This window comes from Herpailurus yagouaroundi, unplaced genomic scaffold, assembly GCF_014898765.1.
Source record: "Herpailurus yagouaroundi ecotype Mexico unplaced genomic scaffold, PumYag 211, whole genome shotgun sequence".
Lineage (NCBI taxonomy): Eukaryota > Metazoa > Chordata > Mammalia > Carnivora > Felidae > Herpailurus > Herpailurus yagouaroundi.
In genome coordinates this window covers 5,425,344-5,445,571 of record NW_024412442.1, presented here as the reverse complement: position 1 = coordinate 5,445,571, position 20,228 = coordinate 5,425,344, and the positions used below count along the sequence as shown (strand labels likewise).

At 41.0% G+C, this 20,228-nt stretch overlaps 1 protein-coding gene and 1 long non-coding RNA gene across 4 annotated transcripts in view; one reads left to right on the top strand and one right to left on the bottom strand.

Annotated features, from left to right (window-relative positions):
• Positions 1 to 6,147, bottom strand: part of LOC121016606 (uncharacterized) — a 23,061-nt gene extending 16,914 nt beyond the window's left edge. The window contains exon 1 of the long non-coding RNA XR_005784377.1: positions 6,110 to 6,147. This is a non-coding gene — a long non-coding RNA (uncharacterized LOC121016606). The remainder of the gene's footprint in view (positions 1 to 6,109) is intronic.
• PRKG1 (protein kinase cGMP-dependent 1) overlaps positions 1 to 20,228 on the top strand; it is a 1,163,528-nt gene that overhangs the window by 724,587 nt on the left and 418,713 nt on the right. The window lies entirely within an intron of this gene.

Below are 20,228 nucleotides of genomic sequence, written 5' to 3'. Positions count from 1 at the left end.
GTGTGTGTGTGTGTGTGTGTGTGTGTGTGTGTGTGTGTGTGTGTGTGTTTGAGAGAGAATCCCAAGCAGGTTTCATGCTCTGCATGTGAGATCGTGACCTGAGCCCAAATCAAGAGTGGACGCTTAACCGACTGAGCCACCCAGGCACCCCCAGTAGTCTTGAAATCAGCTTTCCTTTTGGAGATGTCCTGATTTTACCCTGTAACCTCTCTTCCCTCTCTGGACTCCCTCATAACTTCCCATGATGGGCAAATCCTCTTAGATGGGGAGTCTCTGAGGTGATTGGGATCTACCGGCTGGCTGGGTCTTCACTAGAGGTACCTTTCCAGCCATCTGGTGGTGGTTTTCCAGAGTGCGTTGTTTCTGGAGTTGTTAAGTACCCTGTGCTTTCTTAAATCATTTATAATGTTCTACCTTTACATTTTATCCCAGGCCATAGGTGCACATTCACTGATGTTAGGATGTTGGCTTATGTATTCTTTCTAGAATGTAGTATAATTGTGGATCTCCACAGTGTAATCATTTATTAAATTGCTTCTAAAGTGATCCTTTAAAAGCTGTTTGCAATATCATTCAACACTTTTGACCATGAGATCATACCCCCAGGAATAATTAGTAAATCTGTGTTGAATTTTTCTGCCTCTTTTTCTTACCAACTCCATTAGCTAATCTGTATAGCATCCAAAACCATTACTGAGGCTTTCTCCAGATTGTTACATCTTCCCCTGACCGTACATTGGTGGTCACAATGAACATCATGGAGAGAACTTAGTGGAGACTGATATGTGCCAATTACTTCTGTTTTGGGGATATTTGGGTGGGACAAGGCTTTATTTTTACATTTCAGGTATTCTGTGAACTTCTCAGTATTTCCATAGTTTAACCCTAAGCCAAGGACATTTATACTAACACGCCACTTAAAACATGTTTTTCTGGTAGCACGGTCATCATTTATTGAATGTAGAAACTAAAGGAAAGCATAAGTGATGATAGAAAATCCACTTTAACCCAGCACCCTGGAAAAGTCACAGGTAAGAGTTTGGTCTATTTCAAACCACCTTCATGACCAAGAAAAGTGTCCAGGCAGTAAGATGAAAATGTCTGCATGTTAAGAGGAGAACAAAAAATAGAACAAACTAAAAAAGGAGTGGAAAAAGTCTGGGGGCAAGATGGCCATGCAGACCTTGTATGGTGGCTCCATAAAGTTTTCAAGGCCCCGAGTTACTCCTAGCCTATTGCTGTAGCACCCCCAGACTTGCCTGCATCCCTAGGGTGTCCCAGCCTCATGGTCCCAAATGGCCAAGCTGGTTTACTTTCCATCTCTGCATTTTAGCTGCTATGATGGAAGAAGGGAATTGAAAGCGGCCCACTCTCTGCTCTTCAAAGAAACTTCCTGGAAAACGGCTTATGTTTCTTCCATCTACATCCAAGCGGTCAGAAGTTAGTCACTTGGTTGCCAGGGTGGCTGGGTGCAAAGTCGGAGTCTGAGAAAAGAAACGTGAGAATAAATGAAAGACAGTATTCTAACTTAGAGGCAGGAATTCTCTTAAGATGCTGGGACAATGGGTGACTTAATTGTCCATACCTACATGTACGTGATTTTATTTTCTAAGCTTTCTATCGTAAGCTTACAAAGAGTTCCTCTCCATAAAATAACTGACTTAGACCAGGCATGTCTCACTTGTTGTGATTAACCATTTTCTTTCCTTGAGAAAAATCGGCACAGGAAAAATAGTGATATTCTTATTTTGAAGAGAAGTAAACTAATCGTCCAGAGAGGCCAAGATCTCTTCTGATACCACAGACTTGGTGAGTGACAGAAACTGCTAAGCACTTGCAAAGATCTTGTCTTAATTTAGTGCTCGTTGCTCAGAGCCACAGTTGCTCCCTCAGAAGAGAGGGGGCATTTATTAGACACCTCAATGTGACAAGTGAACACAGTAGATACATAAGATCCCATTCTACTTAACCGTCTAACCCAGGGCTCAGCAAACATCTTCTGCAAAAAGCCAGACTGTGACGATTTTAGGCTTTGTGGACCCAAAGCGGGGCCATTATTTAGGAACTTAAATAACCCAAGAGGAAACCAATGTTTCCCCCTAGCCATCTGAAAATGTACAGATGATCCTTAGCTCCTGGGAACTGGCAAATCCCGTGGCGGAGGGCTCTGTTCACAGCCCAGTGGAATATACACACAGCGACGAGCTCACTCTGTAGATGAGCGGATAGTCACTTAGAGGGCTCACCTGTGTTCACAAAACTAGCAACTAGGGGGGCTGGGATTGGACTCCTGTTTATGTGACTCCAGAATCTGTATGCCCTTCTTACTTGGCTGTGGTGTAGAGAAGATAAACAAACTCATGTGTAAATACAGGTTTTCTAGTGGAGGAAAATGTCTTCCACAGCCAAGAGTGTTTCCAGGCCCTGCCGGGAGCGTGTTGGGCACTTCTGTCTCACCTGATGTCATGGTAACACTTCAAACAAGTTGAAGACCCATTAGTAAATCTCAAACTCTGGGAAGAGCGAGGCTGTGTCTAGTTACAGCATTTATTTCCCTTCGAGTAAAGATGGCCTTGCCTTTTGGCTTTAGTGCAGGCTGAAATCTTTGTGTTTAAATGGGGGGGGGGGCGGAAAGAGGAATGATAATGTTTTTACTTGATTTGAAAATAGAGACTTTGAAAGTTATCAACAGTGTTTCCCTTCCTCATTCCATTTAAATGATACTGTAATGGTCTCTTTAAAGAAAAGGCTCAGAGGCCTGGGTTGTCATCCAAGGGATAAACTTCGAATGCAACGTATTAATCAAGAATGGCAACAAATGTGTCCCCACATGGGCACCTGACTTGCCAAGCCTCACACTCAGAAACAAGAAACGACAGATGGTAATTGGCACTAACAAGGAGGGGCCCGTTCAGGGAGGCGTCTTGTGAATGGAGCGTGAAGCGTGGGTCGCCCAGTGGCTTCAAGTTAATTGGTTCACGGTAGCTAGACACGTGAGGACCCTCAGTAGGGAGAGCCACTGAGCACGCATTAATCACAGGTGGCCCATGTTGAGTCCCCATCGTTTGCCCAGCCTCTTAAGGAGCTGGTTGTGAATTCTCACGTTTACAACCATCCTGATAGGTTTGTATTGTCATGACTTCACAGAGGAGGAGTTGAGTCTAGTGAGATGAAGTCATTTCCGACCTCACGTGCTTACGGATGGCAGAGCTGCGTTAATCCAGGGCTCTGGTCCTTTCCGCTGTACGTTCCTGCTTCTGATGCCGGTTCATGCCAACGCGGAGGGCTGTATTGGAAGTGTGCCCAGTGCATTTCTTCTTCTGCTTGCCCATAACTTTGCTCCTGAGATACGTGCTTAGCATTTCTGGTTGGACTGGAATCACAATTACGGGTATTTAATCTGTGGTCCCTCTGTTCACTGAATGTGTTTAAGAAATGATGTGAATTTTTGGATTTTCAGGACCTCTATTAAGCATTTGGAAAACTACTGAGAAAGTAAGATTTTCCTCCTTGGGTTCTGGAGGCTTGATGCTTACCCACGCTGAAAGAGAGTGGTTCATTTTTCAGTTAACATGAGTCAACACTACGATTCAAACACCCAGATTGTCCAAGTCCACAGAAAGCATGTGCTGTAAGGGTAGCATTCACTTTGAGATGGAAGTTAATAGGCTTCACAAAGTTCTTCTAAATAAAGTATTTAGAGTAAACTTCTTAAGCCCTTTGAATGCAGTCGTTGAAGAGATTGAATAGCGGGCTTTATCGGGCATCGAGGAATTCAAGTGCCGGCATGAACAGCCTTTTGTTAGTTGGAAGCCTTGTATGTTCTGAGGCTGTTTACCTTTCTGGACCCATTGGTGCAGTTTGGTACCACAGGCTTGTCCTGTCTTGTTTATCATTACGTTAGCTTGACTTCCTCAAAGGTACCCGGTTGTTTCTCTTTCTCTGAGGTTGACCTGCTCTCCCTGCTGGAGCCTCGGTCCCTCTCCACTGGGTCAGCCCCCTCCGCTGCCCCATCCGCCCTGGAGGTCCCTGCCATGGAGTAAGGGATCTCAGATCCTAAGAGTTCTTCAGTCTCCACCAGCTCCACTGACTTTCTGCCTTTAGACCCACTTTTTTTCATACTTTATTCATTTTTTAAATATAATTTATTGTCACATTGGCTTACAAACAACACCCAGTGCTCATCGCAACAGGTGCCCTCCTCAGTGCCCATCACCCACTTTCCCCTCTCCCCCTCCTGCCATCCACCCTCAGCTTGTTCTCTGCCTTTAAGAGTCTCTAGTGGTTTGCCTCCCTCCCTCTCTGTTTGTAACTATTTTTGCCCTTTCCGCTCCCCCCATGGTCTTCTGTTAAGTTTCTCAAGATCCATATATGAGTGAAAACATGATATCTGTCTTTCTCTGACCCACTTGTTTCACGTAGCATAATACCTTCCACTTCCATCCACATTGCTGCAAATGGCATGATTGCATTCTTTCTCATTGCCAAGTAGTATTCCATTCTATATATAAACCACATCTTCTTTATCCATTCGTTAGTTGATGGACATTTAGGCTATTTCCATAATTGGTTATTGTTGAAAGCGCTGCTATAAACATAGGAGTACATGTGCCCCTTTGCATCAGCACTCCTGTATCCCTTGGGTAAATTCCTAGCGGTGCTATTGCTGGGTCATAGAGTGGTTCTATTTTTAAGTTTTTGAGGAACCTCCACACTGTTTTCCAGAGTGGCTGCACCAGTTTGCATTTCCACCAACAGTGCAAGAGGGTTCCCATTTCTCCACACCCTCGCCAGCATCTAGAGTCTCCTGGTTTGTTCATTTTAGCCACTCTGACCGGCGTGAGGTGCCATCTCAGTGTGATTTTCATTTGTCTCTCCCTGATGATGAGTGGTGTTGAGCATCATTTCATGTGCCTGTTGACCATCTGGATGTGCTCTTTAGAAAAGTGTCTATTCACGTCTTCTGCCCATTTCTTCACTGGATTATTTGTGTTTCCAGGTGTTGAGTGTGGTAAATTCTTTATAGATTTTGGATACTAGCCCTTTATCTGATATGTCATTTGCAAATATCTTCTCCCATTCTGTCTGTTGCCTTTTAGTTTTGTTTATTGTTTCCTTTGCAGTGCAGAAGCTTTTTATCTTGATGAGGTCCCAATAGTTGATTTTTGCTTTTAATTCCCTGGCCTTTAGAGACCTGGTGAGTAAGAAATTGCTGTGGCTGAGGTCAAAGAGACTGTTGCCTGCTTTATCCTCTAGGGGTTTGATGGTTTCCTATCTCACATTTAACTCTTTTATCCATTTTGGGTTTATTTTTGTGTACGGCATAAGAATCTGGTCTAGTTTCATTCTTCTGCATGTTGCTGTCTATTTCTCCCAGCACCATATGCTAAAGAGACGGTCTTTTTTCCATTGGATACTCTGCCCTGCTTTGTCAAAGATTAGTTGGCATACATTTGTGGGTCCAATTCTGGGTTTTCTATTCTATTCCATTGGTCTATGTAGACACACTTTTAAACATCAGACTAACACAGAAGGCAGTCAGACTTGGCCTCAGTACATCACTATGGGCTCCTTTTGAAAAGCCTGAAAAAACGTTTACTTGTGACTCTGTGGTCAAACTCAGTGTAAGTCATCAAAAAAACACAGTAAGAGTTAACATTTATTAGTGAAAAATAGATTAAAAGGTGATCGGATATACAGCTAATGATCACATTTCAGGAAAATATTTCAAATAGAACTACCCCAAGGTTAGAGTCAAATTTGTAATGTATATGCTCATGTACAGTGATGTTAGAGAGTTTATTTTTTTCTGGCCCCAAAGTGTTTTTGTGGATGTTTTGGTTTGATTCTGTTCCACCTAGGGGTAATAAAATATAACAAAATCGGTCCAGTTACATATCCTTATGTGTTCTCTCACATGTGTGTTAATGAGAGGAAAGATGCTTAACAGCCATATAGAGACAGAAAATCTTAAAAGGAATAATGAAGCTTTAGGCAGTTTTAGGGGTTTCTAGAAGGGGATGTTCTCTGAGATGCCATCAGATCTCCAAAACCCGTTTTTAGTATTTTTGTCAACACAGAACCCAATATGGGGCTCGAACCCATGAACCGTGAGATCATGACCTGAGCTGAAGTCAGATGCTTAACCGACTGAGCCGCCCAGGCATCCCTAAATGTTACTTTAACTTTTGAAAGAGAGAGCAGGGGAGGGGCAGAGAGGGGGGGTGGGTACTGAGGATCCTAAGCAGGCTTCATGCTGATAGCACAGAGCCTGATGTAGGGCTTAAACTCACAAACCACAAGATCGTGACCTGAGCCAAAGCCACATGACCTGACCTCAGATGCTTAAATGACTGAGCCACCCAGGTGCCCCTCCAAAACCTCCTTTTAAAGGGAAGCTCTGTATGTTAAAGATGGAAATCATTGTACTTGGCAGGTATCCTACAGCCAGAAAATCCCAGCCTCAGTCTTCAGGGTCCCAATTTCTCATTTAACTCCTCCTTTCAGTACCAAAGCACAGGATGTTTTGGCAGCCCCTTCTTCTCCCCTAATTCTTGGAGAGCCCCAATTCAAAAGCTGGTAGTATTAGGAATTTTCCAGGTCAATGGAAAGAATTCTGTCCCCAGGGCTGGTTTGCCCACAGACTGCAGTAAAAGGAAATGAAAACAACTGAGTTGGTTCTGAACCAAATAAACTTTCTAAAGTGCTGAGCTCTCCTAATTCTTCCAGCCCAAACTGGGGCTCATCGTTGGTTGCTTTGATGGCATATAAATTTTGAGGTTGAGTTTTTGAAGGGAGATTCTAGAACCTGATGGCAGTGAGAGAATTCTAATCACATGGAGCTAGTCTGCCAGTGCAAATGAGCTCCGCAATAGGAACATGTCAGAAATGTAGAAATTGACATTTCAGGACTGCCCCTTAGACCAAGAAGGAAGAGGTGTTTGTTTTTTCTTTTCTTGTCTTTTTTTTAATGGTGGGTTGAGCAGAGATGTTCAGAATGGAAATGATGCTTCAAATAAAGATGAAATATACATGGTTATTAAATGCACATTTATTACTGACCTCCCCAGTGCCTTTCTGTGCTCGCTTAATTTCCTGGTTGTTGCCCTTTTTGGGCACATTTCGCATGGAAGCCAACAAATTTATCTTATTCCCCTATGCCTACCCCACCCAGACCAGGCGCAGGGGACAAATTTCATTCAGTGATTCAGGGAACAATTTCGACATTTGCACTTAGAATAAGAAAGAAGGCAAAAAGGAAATATTATGGTCAGTAGAAAAACAGGACTCCCTGATTTTTACATACAGGTAATATTCTTCCAAGTGCATCCATACATTGGGAAATCTGCAACCTGACAGAGCTGTACTGATAAGCAGACAGCTGACCTGGTTGGGGTACCCGTGTTCTCAACAGTTAGGCTGCAACCACTACTCTGAAATGAATCGCTCTCTACCTCACTGTCAAGCGTGTGGAGCCCCGCCTTCCTCTGGAGGTTGAATTGCCGAATTCTTGAGATGACCAAGAAGGTTTTTGCATATGTAGAATCTGCGTACCCACTCCCACGAGGAGAACCACCACGTAGGTAGAGAATTGCTCCCATCCTTAGCCATTTGAGTCTGACTCACATGAACCAATAACAATACCCCAATTTTTTTTTTCCCAAAAGCATTTCACTCTAGGGTGCAGTGAAGAGGCGCAGTATCTGTTTATAATTCTTAGGGATTATAATTCTTATAATCTTATAATTCTTAAATCTTTAGTTGATTTCAACTAAAATCAAGTACACTAAGTGCCAGCCTTGTCTCTCTGGTGGGCACTTCAAACGTGGTTGTAATTGAGATCGGCAGTTCCGAAATAAATAATTTGCCAAAAGCAGGTGGCGGACCATTGCTTTCTCCCTAATGTCCATCTGTGGAGCCCTTGGAGACCTCGCTGAAATGATGAATTGATGCGTCTAGTGGGAAACAGCGTGTTACCCAGACCGGTGCCGTAGATGAGCAGGAGGCCGGCACGACGCAAGGAAAGCTCAGCTGGTGGCGTGTTATAAAGCATCTGTGGACGTTAGGGATTCCTGAAGCTCTTTGATTTTGTTTCCCCATGTTTCTGCTGAACCAAGAGTTTTCTTGTTAGGCTAACATCTCATCATTTTCTAAAAGATTTGTTGTGTTTTTAGAGGCAATGCCTTTACATTTCAAATATAGCCAAGAAGGCTTTTTATGCTCACACTTGTTACCATCGTGAACTGGTGACCACCTGATAGAGATCATGAGCTTCAAGAGGCTCAGAACACATTTTTTCTGGAAAGCCGTCTATGTCCTTAGGGAACCTGCTATGCCAAAGAGGAACAAGGGCTGTGCGGCATCTTGCGCACTTAGAAGGATTAACAAAAGTTAATTGTTAGTGCCTAAGCAGGATAATGAAAATAGAGGGCCTTATTTTTGTAAAAATGGTCAAATATAGAATATAGATTAAATATAACTAGATATTATGTAATCTAGGTATTCTGTATAACATACAGAATATGCTAATATTTATTGTAGAATGTAGATTACGAATACCAGAGTTTCTGAGTTGGAGGGGATCTCAGAATTTACCTCTGCATTCTAAAAATGCCTCTCTGTGGCTTATTCCCTGTGAGCCCATCTCTCAGTCACGTGAACGTGATTCCTATTGGATTCAGTTTGTTCACAAGATATCTATTGACATTAGCTCTGTGCTCAGCACTGAGGCAGGTTCCTGGGCTGCGCGAATGAAGAAAGCACAGTTTCCACCGATTGCTCTAGAGACGTTGAAACCTGTCCAGAGTCGCCGCTGTCACAGGTTGGATGTGGGTCAGCTGGACTCTTTTGGTGGCTCAGTGGCTCCAGCCTGGGTCCTGGACGCACACCTGTGCTGGGGCTTCCCACACAGCGATCCTCCCCCCAGGGCCCTGAGGTCGGTCCCATGGTCTGCGACGCAGGTCCTGCTTCTTAGGGTTCACCGGTGGCCAATAATAAACACCTGTGGTTCCGGGATCCGGAAGTGAAGCTGTACGGTGTGTGTTAAATGAAGGTGAAGCCCCCCGGCTGATGACAGAAGGCGCCGAGAGCAGATCTCTAGGCCCCTGTGCAGACCGCACGGAGCTTAAACCACCGGAAGCAGGTCATTGTTGCCCGAGGGGGTGTCCGAATGGCAGCCCAGGTCACCATCTCCCGCGAGCTTTCTCTGCGTCTTCCGCCTGACCTTTGTGTGTGGTTCTCATGGTCTTGGTCAGTGGCTGCGAACATGGTTCATGGCACGGAGTTGGTTACTGGTTCACATTATAAGAAAGCAAAGGTTCATCCTTGGTATTTGAGTGGCCTTTAGCAACCATTTGGAGATTGCTGCCAGAATTTTGTGTGTCATTAAAAAGTTATGTGTGTACGGGATGCCTGGGTGGCTCAGTCAGTTAAGGTCATGATCTCATGGTTCATGGGTTCAAGCCGCCTGTTGGGCTCTGTGCTGACAGCTTGGAACCTGGAGCCTGCTTCAGATTCTGTGTCTCCCTCTCTCTGCCCCTTCCTCGTCCATACCTTCTCTCTCTCTCTCTCTCTCAAAAATAAAAAAAAAATTAAAAAAAGAAATGTTTGTGAGACTGTGTATATATCACTATTAATTTTTTTTGTTCCTAATCTGTATGTATGTACGTGTGTATGTATGCATGGTATGGGGGGGGTGTGAGATACAGTACGTATTATATAATACTTTTTTTAAAAAAAACAAAGTCTTCAAATTCTTGTTTTGTTACCAAATTAGGATATGATCAAGATACAGTGTTTTCTCTGCTATTTAAGAACTTTCTGACCTAATAGCATACCCAATGCTTACTCTAAAAAAAAAAAAAAAAAAACTGTCAAACACTTTAGTATGTGTTTAAAAACTAGGATATTAGAATTATGTTGAAGGTTTTGGTGCATTTGAGGAAGAAATGAAAGTTAGCACTACATTCTGGGACAGTTCATCACTAGATCCATAGCCCTAAACCCTTCAGTACATTGATTTTTTTTTTTTAATTTAAAATTTTGGGAAATTACTAGTTTTCCATTTAATACTGACTTTTATAAGACTTTGTTCTATACAATAAAAAGTTTATTTTAAGCGCTTTGTTTTTTTCCAAGAGATCTGTGTAAGAATACCAGGATGATCACTGCACCATATGGATGCATCCTGGGTCAGGCAACAGCAATTTTGTTTTCCTGGTGACCATTTCGAATCTAGTTTAATAGGCTGTGTAGGTAGCTTAGTCTAAAAGAGCTGCTTTTTCAACATGATGTCCTGAAACCAGCCTACACACAGTGATGAGGTGGTGACTAATAGAAACAAGGTTTTGGAGGAAAGGGTAGTCCAATCTTAGAGAACAGCAGCTACACAGCTAACCCAGGTTCTGCTTGAATGTCCCTCATCTCCCGTGTCACATGAAGTAACAGCCGTGCCCACCGCGGACCAGGTGTGGGGGACACAGGACTGCCACCTCTGAGCAGGGCATCTCAAACTCCCGACTCTTAGAGCTGCCCCCAGTCCTCAACCCACGATCCCACATGGGCTTGGAATGGACACGGAATTCTTTGCTTTTACAGAAAACTGAAATTTGAAACAAAATTAGAAGCAGGGTGCTTGTTACCTATGTCTATGGAAGCCCCCTGGTTTGCTTTTTACCTTTTCTATGGAACGCTTAGAATGGAGTCTCTTTTTTCAGTTGAAATAAGTGAGTAAATCAAGGGAACAGGGAAGAATAAGGAATTCAGAGAAGGGGTGCCTGGGTGGCTCCGTTGGTTAAACAACGGACTTTGACTCAGGTCATGATCTCATAGTTCATGAGTTAGATCCCTGCATCAGGCTCTGTGCTGACAGCTTGGAGCCTGGACCCTGCTTCAGATTCTCTGCCTCCCTCTCTCTCTACCCCTGCCCTGCTTGTGTGCTCTCTCTCTCAAAAATAAATAAACATTAAAAAAAAAATTTAGAGGAGAAAATGGTGACCACAAGCCTAGTCCTTACTAGGGGTGTGTATATTATTATGCTCACGATTCACTAGTGGTGAACAAGTAGATTAAAGTTAGTTTCTGTTCTTTACTTATTGTTTACAGAAGTATTTTTGTTGTGGTGGTGATTCAGTGCTCTTTTTTCTTTTCCCCTCCAAAACATCATTTGACAAAAAGACAAAAGTCTGACACGTTTCCAAGATTCAGTGGCACCACTGATGATGGGGTGAGCCCTTGCACGAATGACAGGTTTGGGGGAGGGAAGGAAACTATGAATTATACTCAGTGCCTGGAAGCTGCTCTGAGTGACTTCTAATTACGGAAATGTCAAAACGTGAATGAAGCCTTCATCTTTGTCTTGGAAAAAAAATTGGGAAACTGGGAACAAAAACTGTAATCGTAAGAGGATTGAACGAGGCACAGGAGAATGAAAAACCTCATAGAGGCTCTGCAACAGTATTAAAATTTTGATTTTAAATCATTAGATCTTTGGCCAGATGATAAAATAGACATTTAAAGAAAATTGCTTGAGAGACCTTTTATGCCTTTTACCAGCTTTGATAGACTTTATTTATACCTGTGGCTAGGCTTATTAATTTTAAGTCCCGTTCAGTTATTGCCCCTAAAGTAAAAGGTGTACCTAGACTTGAAGTATATTGATAAAAATAATTTGGCTCCAAATTCCCCCTAGCTTTGACAGCAAGGAGAGAATGTGGTTTATTAACAGGAAGGAAGGGACGAAATTATAAATGCTCATTAGGCTTTGACACAAATTCTAGAGGAATATCAGGGACTAATGCCCAGGCAAGTCAATAAAGAGCCAGAGAATTAAATGCAAGGTCAAGGCTACCTTGGGAGCAGGAAGAAAGCGGTATCCTATCCTAGACAAGAACAGGAAATCACACGTGGTTTTAGCCAAAATGGAGTCCGCTGAGCAATTAGCCTTGCCAGTGTTTACTGGTCTACAATAAAATATGTGGTAATGCTTCCTGAGGCTACCACACAACCTTCTTTGATGAGATGGGGTTAAATCTCAGTCATGTCATCATATATTAGTTATTAATTACTCTGTATTGATCTGATTCATCTTTATTAAAGTAGGCTTGAAGAAAAAGAATTCTGAATTGGCATTATTGCTGAGGCTGTCGTGGTGCCATTTTAAACTTACCTATTACCATTGCCTCCCTATAGATAATGACCCCCAAATACCCTCATGAGCTCTTACCATAGCCATTTTTGCACGCGCTTCCCTCAGACAGTGTACTCTTTCCAGCTTTCATGCTTTTTTTTCTATGCTCTTCTCCATGTCTGAGGCGCTTTTCCCTCTTCGGGCCTTGTCTCCAGATGTTCTTGCTCCTGCAAGGCTCTCCTTAATTAAGCACCGCCTGCTGTGGAACGCCTTTCCTGATTGGTCCGTCTCCAGTCTCTAAGGACTTAGTATCAGTATTATACTGTACTATTACAGAGTGTTGTCTATTTGTCGTTAAAAGCAGTTAACACCAACAACCATTGACTTGAATACAACTCTACATCTGTCTAGTTTCCATAACTTACGGGAAGTCCTTAAGCCATTGTCTCCTGATGTGCAAAAATGGGGAAATTAAATGAATAGCCTTGTTACAAAGTTGGTATGAAGATGAAACTAACTTGGCATCTAAATAAGCACGCGATACGTGACATTTTTTGTGATCACTAACATGGCTCTTAAGATCATCAGTCATTCTCCTCTGATACTTGGGCTACACTAAAATCGCAGTTGAGAACATGAAAGGTGTTGTGTTGTGTCATCTCCCTTCCGGTAAGAAGATGGATTCCCCACCCACATGTGTAAGTCAGCTTTTCCTCGGAGGGGGTGGTCACACTTAGTAGTTTTCTACAACGTTCACTGTACATTATACCTTATAGCTGACAGAAGAGCCTTTACTGTTACTTGTTTGACTTGTTATTTATTGTATTTATTACAATACTTGTTTGTATGTATTTGTATTTATATATTTAACAATTATTTATTTAATTAATTATTCATTAATTAATAATATTTATAATTATAATTATGTATTTATTTTAATGTATTATATTATATTATATATATTATATATTATATAATATATTTCTTATATAATATATTATATATAGTATATCTTTATATATTATATATATAAATATAATATATAATATATAAATATAAATATATATTATATACATGTAAATATATAATATTGATATATAAGTATATATTTTATATATTATATATTTACATATATTTTATATATTATATATAAATATATATAATATATATTTATATATATTTATATATTATATTTTATATATTTTATATTATATATTTATATATTTTATATATATTGATATATTTTATTTTTATTATTTTTTTTTCAACATTTATTTATTTTTGGGACAGAGAGAGACAGAGCATGAACGGGGGAGGGATAGAGAGAGAGGGAGACACAGAATCGGAAACAGGCTCCAGGCTCTGAGCCATCAGCCCAGAGCCCGACACGGGGCTCGAACTCACGGACCGCGAGATCGTGACCTGGCTGAAGTCGGACGCTCAACCGACTGCACCACCCAGGCGCCCCATATATTGATATATTTTATATATAAAAATATATAATATATATAAGATATATAAATATATAAATATATATTTATATATAATTATTATTATAATTATAATATTAATACTAATAATTAACATTAATAATTATTAATTATTTAACAATAATACTATTTATTACAATACAATATTTATTACAAATACTTGTTATTTATTGTATTTGTTTTACGACTTGCTATTCATATTCCTCTCAATGCCCTTTCTATAAAGTGCTTAACTTATATCAATTAAAAGTTACAGTTCGCTCTCATCGACCATTTTTTAGAAAAGCTTTTAAAAGTAAGTGTGGATTGGGGCGCCTGGGTGGCTCAGTTGGTTGAACATCCGACTTCAGCTCAGGTCATGATCTCACAGTTCGTGGCTTTGAGCCCCACATCGGGCTCTGTGCTGACAGCTCGGAGCCTGGAGCCTGCTTTGGATTCTGTGTCTCCCTCCCTCTCTACCCCTCCCCCACTCATGCTCTGTCTCTAAAAAATGAATAAACCTTAAAAAATTAAAAAGTAAAGTGTGGATTCACGGCTTGCCATTCACTTTTCTTTCTGCTTTATCTGCACCTGCAGCATTAAATTTAACAGTGTATATGGGGTGCCTCGGTGACTCAGTTTAATCAACTGAGTTTAATCAACTAAGTTACCCAGGCACCCCATATACACTGTTAAATTCAATGCTGCAGGTGCAGACACTTAATCAGTGTCTAACTTCAGGTCAGGTCATGATCTCCTGGTTTTTGAGTTTGAGCCCCTGCGTCAGGCTGTGTGCTGACGGCTCAGAGCGTGGGGCCTGCTTTGTATTCTGTGTCTCCATCTCTCTCTCTGCCCCTTCCCTGCTCATTCTCTGTCTCTTGCTCTCAAATAAACATTAAAATTTTTTTAATTTAACGGTGTGTATACCCCCAATCCTGACCATCATCTGAAGACCAGTTTCTTAGCCGTGGCCATTCAAACATCCCCACATCTACCTCTGCAGATGTTTAGATTTAGAGGTCTCTAGGAGTGAACCGTGCCCATGTTTATTGCGGAGACAATCCATGGCGGCTTCTACCTCCTCATAGGGGTTGAGGTCCTCTGTCCCTTCTTGGACCAAAACGTTTATCTGATGAACAAAATGGAAGAACTGTTAATTGCTTCCATTCCTGTTCCTCTGATGAAGCATTAGGCCAACAGTAAAACAGTCAAAGAAGGAAAAACTGATAATCTGTGTCAATCCTTGATTTTGTAACTCAGTGCTGTTGGGGTTTCACGACACACGCTGAGATTGACCAAACCATCTGCCGTATCATCCACAGCCTTCACTAAGACCCAATGAATGAAGGAAGAATGATAAAAACCATTGGCAGGGGTGTTCTGTTAGATCAATAATGCAAGAGTTTCTTAAGCTAAATCCCCATTGATCAAAAGGATCAGAGGCTTTTAATTGCCTTTTTCTGTCACAGTATTAACATCTATAGTGATGTGGATTTTGCCTACATATTCATTAATACGGAATACGAGTGCTGGTTCTTTTTTTTTTCTTTAATGTTTATTTTCTTAGAAAGAGGCAGAGGGAGAGAATCCCAAGCAGGCTCTGCACTGTCAGCACAGAGCCCCCAACACGGGGCTTGATCTCATGAACTGTGAGATCATGACCTGAGCTGAGATCAGGAGTTGGTTGCTTAACCAACTGAGCCACCCCACTGCCCCAGTGATATATAGTTAATACCTGTCAGTGTTAGGAAATAGCCATGCCAGTCCCTGCTCCGGGCAAAGATATCAGTTCCCTTTTGCTGGGATTTAATTCAGTTCCAGTTTTATGTCTTGTATATTCCATGAGAAAACGAAATTAAAGTTGAACAGGATACAAATTTCACATCAGCAACATTTAAAAAACGTAACTTACTCTGGCTGGTAGTAGTACATTCATAAGAAAACACATAATTGTTCTGTAAACATATGTGCCTTAGCTAATTCTTTGTAGCATAATACGGAAGCATTCCCAGATGACTTCCTTTAGAGACACAGCCCTGTGGTGTGCTAAAACGTTCTGATGGTAGCCGGGAATCCAAATTCCAAATCTGCCGCTTTCGAGCTGTTGACTTGGACAGGTTGCTTAATCCTGGCAGCCTGAGTTCCCCCGTCTTCAAAATGAACGAATGACAGAACCCACCTCCTAAAATGGTTTTGGGGGTTGATACAGTGCTCTTTAAACACTTAGCATAGAATGCACTAAATAAATAGTTGCGACCACTTCTCCATTAAGCCTTGTAGAAATGTGTCCCATCTCTAAACTAAATCCTAATGAAGTGCTGTTTCCTATTCTTCATTTTAGCCTGCTTACATCTTTTATTATTTTTAAAGACGTACTAAAAATAAAAGTGAATTTGCAATTGAAAGATTAATATCATCAGCTTTGGACAATAAGGTCTAGGTCTTGCTTACTGCCGACATGTATTATAACTAACAGACATTTCTCAACACTATTTGGCATCACCTCTACATTGACTGAAGATATTTTAAATTAAAAATAGCATACTTCCTTTTTTTTTTTTTTTTAATAATACGTAGGATTGTTAGACAAAAAGTCAGTTTGGAAGTGCATGGATTTAATCCTCAAATGGAAATAGCTGTGTTAATGTTGGGTCATAAATTAGTTTGTAACAGTGTTATCTCGGGTGGATGCTAAATGCATTCTGATTGAGGGGGCGTCTTTGCTTTTAAGACAACAAGTAGGACAGGCTGGTGGAAGGCAGGTGAGGTAGCCCCATATCCCACTAGTTGCCAAGCTGCTGCATAATGGCATCTATTGGCCTCACGGACCTACTCCTTCCTGTATCTCAGGTTTCCTTCCTTCCTTCCTTCCTTCCTTCCTTCCTTCCTTCCTTCCTTCCTTCTTTCCTTCCTTCCTTCCTTCCTTTCTTTCTTGCTTTGTTTCTTTCTTTCTAAGAGTTTTATTTATTTTTGAGAGAGAGAACGTGTGTACAAGTAGGGTAGAGGCAGAGGATCCAAGGCAGTCTATATGCTGACAGCAGCAAGCTCCATGTAGGGCTTGAACTGAGGAACCGTGAGATCACAATCTGTGCTGAAGTCGGACACTTAACTGAGTCACCCAGGAGCCCCTTCATGTTGTCATGTTTTAAAAGAGGCAGGTGCCAGTGACCTATGATGCCCCTTCTGTCTCTGCCATTCTGTAGATACAGTCTCTAAAAGAGTTTTCCCAGTGTAAAACTACGAAGTCAAAACGTATCTGCCATTATAGATGGTGCTGTGCTATTTGTCACTCATAGCCACAAATTCAAGAGTCACGACCGAAGCAAGAAAGAGTGTGACTGGCAGGGAGGCTGAATATGAGAAACCTGTTTCATGACTTTTGAAGTAGAAAGTAAACGGAATGTTTGATCTCCCAGTGTGATGACTTAATAACATTTAAGAAGACCAGTAAGTATGTGTACTTACTTACTACCCATGATCCTGCCCTTGACTTAAATAGAATTTTATATGTACAAGCACATTGATGTATACACTATCGAAAGCATTTTGCACAAATTAGTTTCTCCCCTCCCAATTAGCTAAATTTTGTGATCTTCATTTTATGATCTTCATTTTGTGCCTTAAACTCATAATGAGTTGTTTTCTCCTTCCCCATCAGTAAGTTAGGTATCTAATGGCCCTTTGCTGTAAGTGTAGCACTTTTGTTGGTCTAAGTTGCACATGTACATTAAGTGTGTGTGATAAGTTTTTATTTTATTCTATTTTATTTTATTTTACTTTATTTAAGTTTATTTATTTTGAGAGAGAGAGACAGAGTGCAGTCAGGGAGGGGCAGAGAGAGAGAATCCCAAGCAGACTCTGCACCCGCAGCACAGAGCTTGACCTGGGTCTCGAACTCAGGAACCATAACATCGTGACTTGACCAGAACCAAGAGTCAAGCACTTAACCAACTGAGCCATCCAGGTGCCCCCACTAACCACTATTTCTTGAACAAACTCTTTTTACCTGGTCTTTAGTGTTGATTATTGTCATGGTTTTTAATTATTCAAATTCACATTTGATGATATAATGTTATCACTTTCTATAGGAATGTGCTTCCTTCAGAAGCCTATCCTACAAACTTCTCACACTCAGCAAGTAGCAGATTCAGGTTTTATAGAATTTTAAGAGTTTTTTTTTTTTTTTTTAAGAAGACAGATGAAGCACTCAAACTAGAAAGTTTGGGTAGAGACCTATCAGTAGAATCAAAGTAGACTTTTTAACAAAAGTATTAGTAAAGCAGTGTAGTCATTTGGAAAGAAAGTTCAAACTGTATCTCAGAGTATACATGAGGATAAATGCCAAATGAATCACAGCTTTAAGAGTATAAAACATCAAATAACAATAGAAGAAAATGTGGATGAATTTATTTTGTTAATCGTGGGGCCAAGAAGTTCTAGCTGTAACCCAAATTCATAAGCATAAATAAGCATAAATCCTATCACAATTTAAAAAAAAAGTTTTGGCAAAACAAAGATACCTTACACAAAAAGACCAAAAAAAAAAAAAACAAAAAAAAAAAAAAACTGGGGAAAAAGCGTTTGTACACATACCACAAAGAGCTATTCTCTTTCAAGAATTCCTTGAAGTAAAGAAGACCAACAACCCAACAGAAAAGTGAGGAAAGCTCATGAACCAACATAAAAGATAGCTTTCAAACGTAAAAGGTACAGGACCTCACTCATGGCAAGGAAAATGTGGATGTAACAGTATACTGTGATAGGATTCCTTACCTTGCAGGTGGTAAAAATTCAGTCCATGGTAACACACTGTGTTTTCATACCTCCATATCACACATAGAGGTCAAAATGATAAAACTCTCCAGGAGGGGAATCTAACAATATCCCAGGTGGTTTATGGAGCCATTTACCCTTTGACCCAGCAATCCTACTTCTGACAGTTTAGACCCATGACCCTGCAAACTGACAAGTGTGGGGGAATATTCATTTCAACAGTGTTTGTAATAGCAAAATATTGGGACAATCTAAAGCACACTGGTTGGGAGTTAAACTGTGGACTACTCTACAGCTGTTAATAAATGATGAGGATTTCTCTTAAACTGACGTGGAAAAAAAATTCCATATGCCATTAAGGATTTAAACAGCAATAAACATTATGAGAAAAAAAGGAAGGTGTTGCAAAGTGTCTGTCCTGTGTTTCCTTTGATTAGGGAAGAGGAGAAAATGAGAGTGCGTACTCCTGTTTGTTGAAGTTGCAGAAAAGAATACTGGAAATATAAACTGATGAAAATCGTTACTTCCGGGATAGTGGACCTCAGTGGGCACACATTTAGCAATATCTTGAGCCATTCTTACTGTCCCAAGTCCGGAATCCAGTGACACTGGTAAATGTCATTTAGTCCACAGAACAGCCCCCTCCATCCCTCCCCCGCCTCCAGCCTCCCACCCAAACTGGCCACAGTGTTGAGGCTGTGAAACGCTTTCCTAACAGAAAGTGAGGAAACGGGGTGGATGGAACAGAGTCCAGACCTTTCTATGTATTCTTGTCATGTTTCTCTTTGCATGATTCACATGTATTGCCTGTTCAGAAACTCATTTTAAAAATTAGGAAAATGCAAGTATTTAGAATAGCAGTCTTTATTCCTTCTCCATATAATTTTGAGTCCGAATGAATGGTGGGAATTTCTGGAATTCTTTGACATTTTCCCCCAGTGTGGCGTCTGACTACACCTACATGAAGTGGCTGAGTGGCTAGTTCTTTACAACAGTGGGTAGTGATCTGCATTGGAGCAAAACGAATGGTGAAGACGATAGGGAAAGAGCACCTAAGGAAAAAATAAAACTTCGTCATATAACAACGAATTAGAATCACCCAGAGAAACTGGGGAAAATAGGTCTTTCTATTGTTTTTTTTTTCATTTTTAATTAAGTAATCTTTTGAGTATGGTTGTACATAGTAAGTCTGTCGTTCAATATGAAGGAGCACTTGGTTGGTTATTATTACCACTGTCAAAAGGAAACTCAGATCACTTTACTCAATAGGAATGTTTTTTGGGTCAAGAAACAACTGTTGAAGAACAGCAGACTTCTAACCCAGGAGTGGGGCTCCGAGGCGTGCCGTGGTGGGTCGGCTTCTAAAGAGAGATCGAGTAGTAGTTGTTCAGTCTTTATGCAGTTGGAACGGGTTTCCAGATGGCAGGGGATTGGTTGAAAGTGGTTATTTTCCACCATTTTAGGGAGGTGGCGTTTCTGTGTAGGACTATCAGAGGTATTTGCAAGAAATAACCTAAGTTAAGTTTTACTTATGTTTATGAAATAAACTAGGTTAAATTTTGTTTGTGTGGCTTTCAACTGGTTTTGTTGTTCACAGCTTCAAGCCCGGTATCCCTTTCCTTCTGTTTTATTTATTTTTTTTAAGTTTTTATTTTTTATTTTTTTTTTTCAACGTTTTATTTATTTTTGGGACAGAGAGAGACAGAGCATGAACGGGGGAGGGGCAGAGAGAGAGGGAGACACAGAATCGGAAACAGGCTCCAGGCTCTGAGCCATCAGCCCAGAGCCTGACGCGGGGCTCGAACTCACGGACCGCAAGATCGTGACCTGGCTGAAGTCGGTTAAGCGTCCGACTTCAG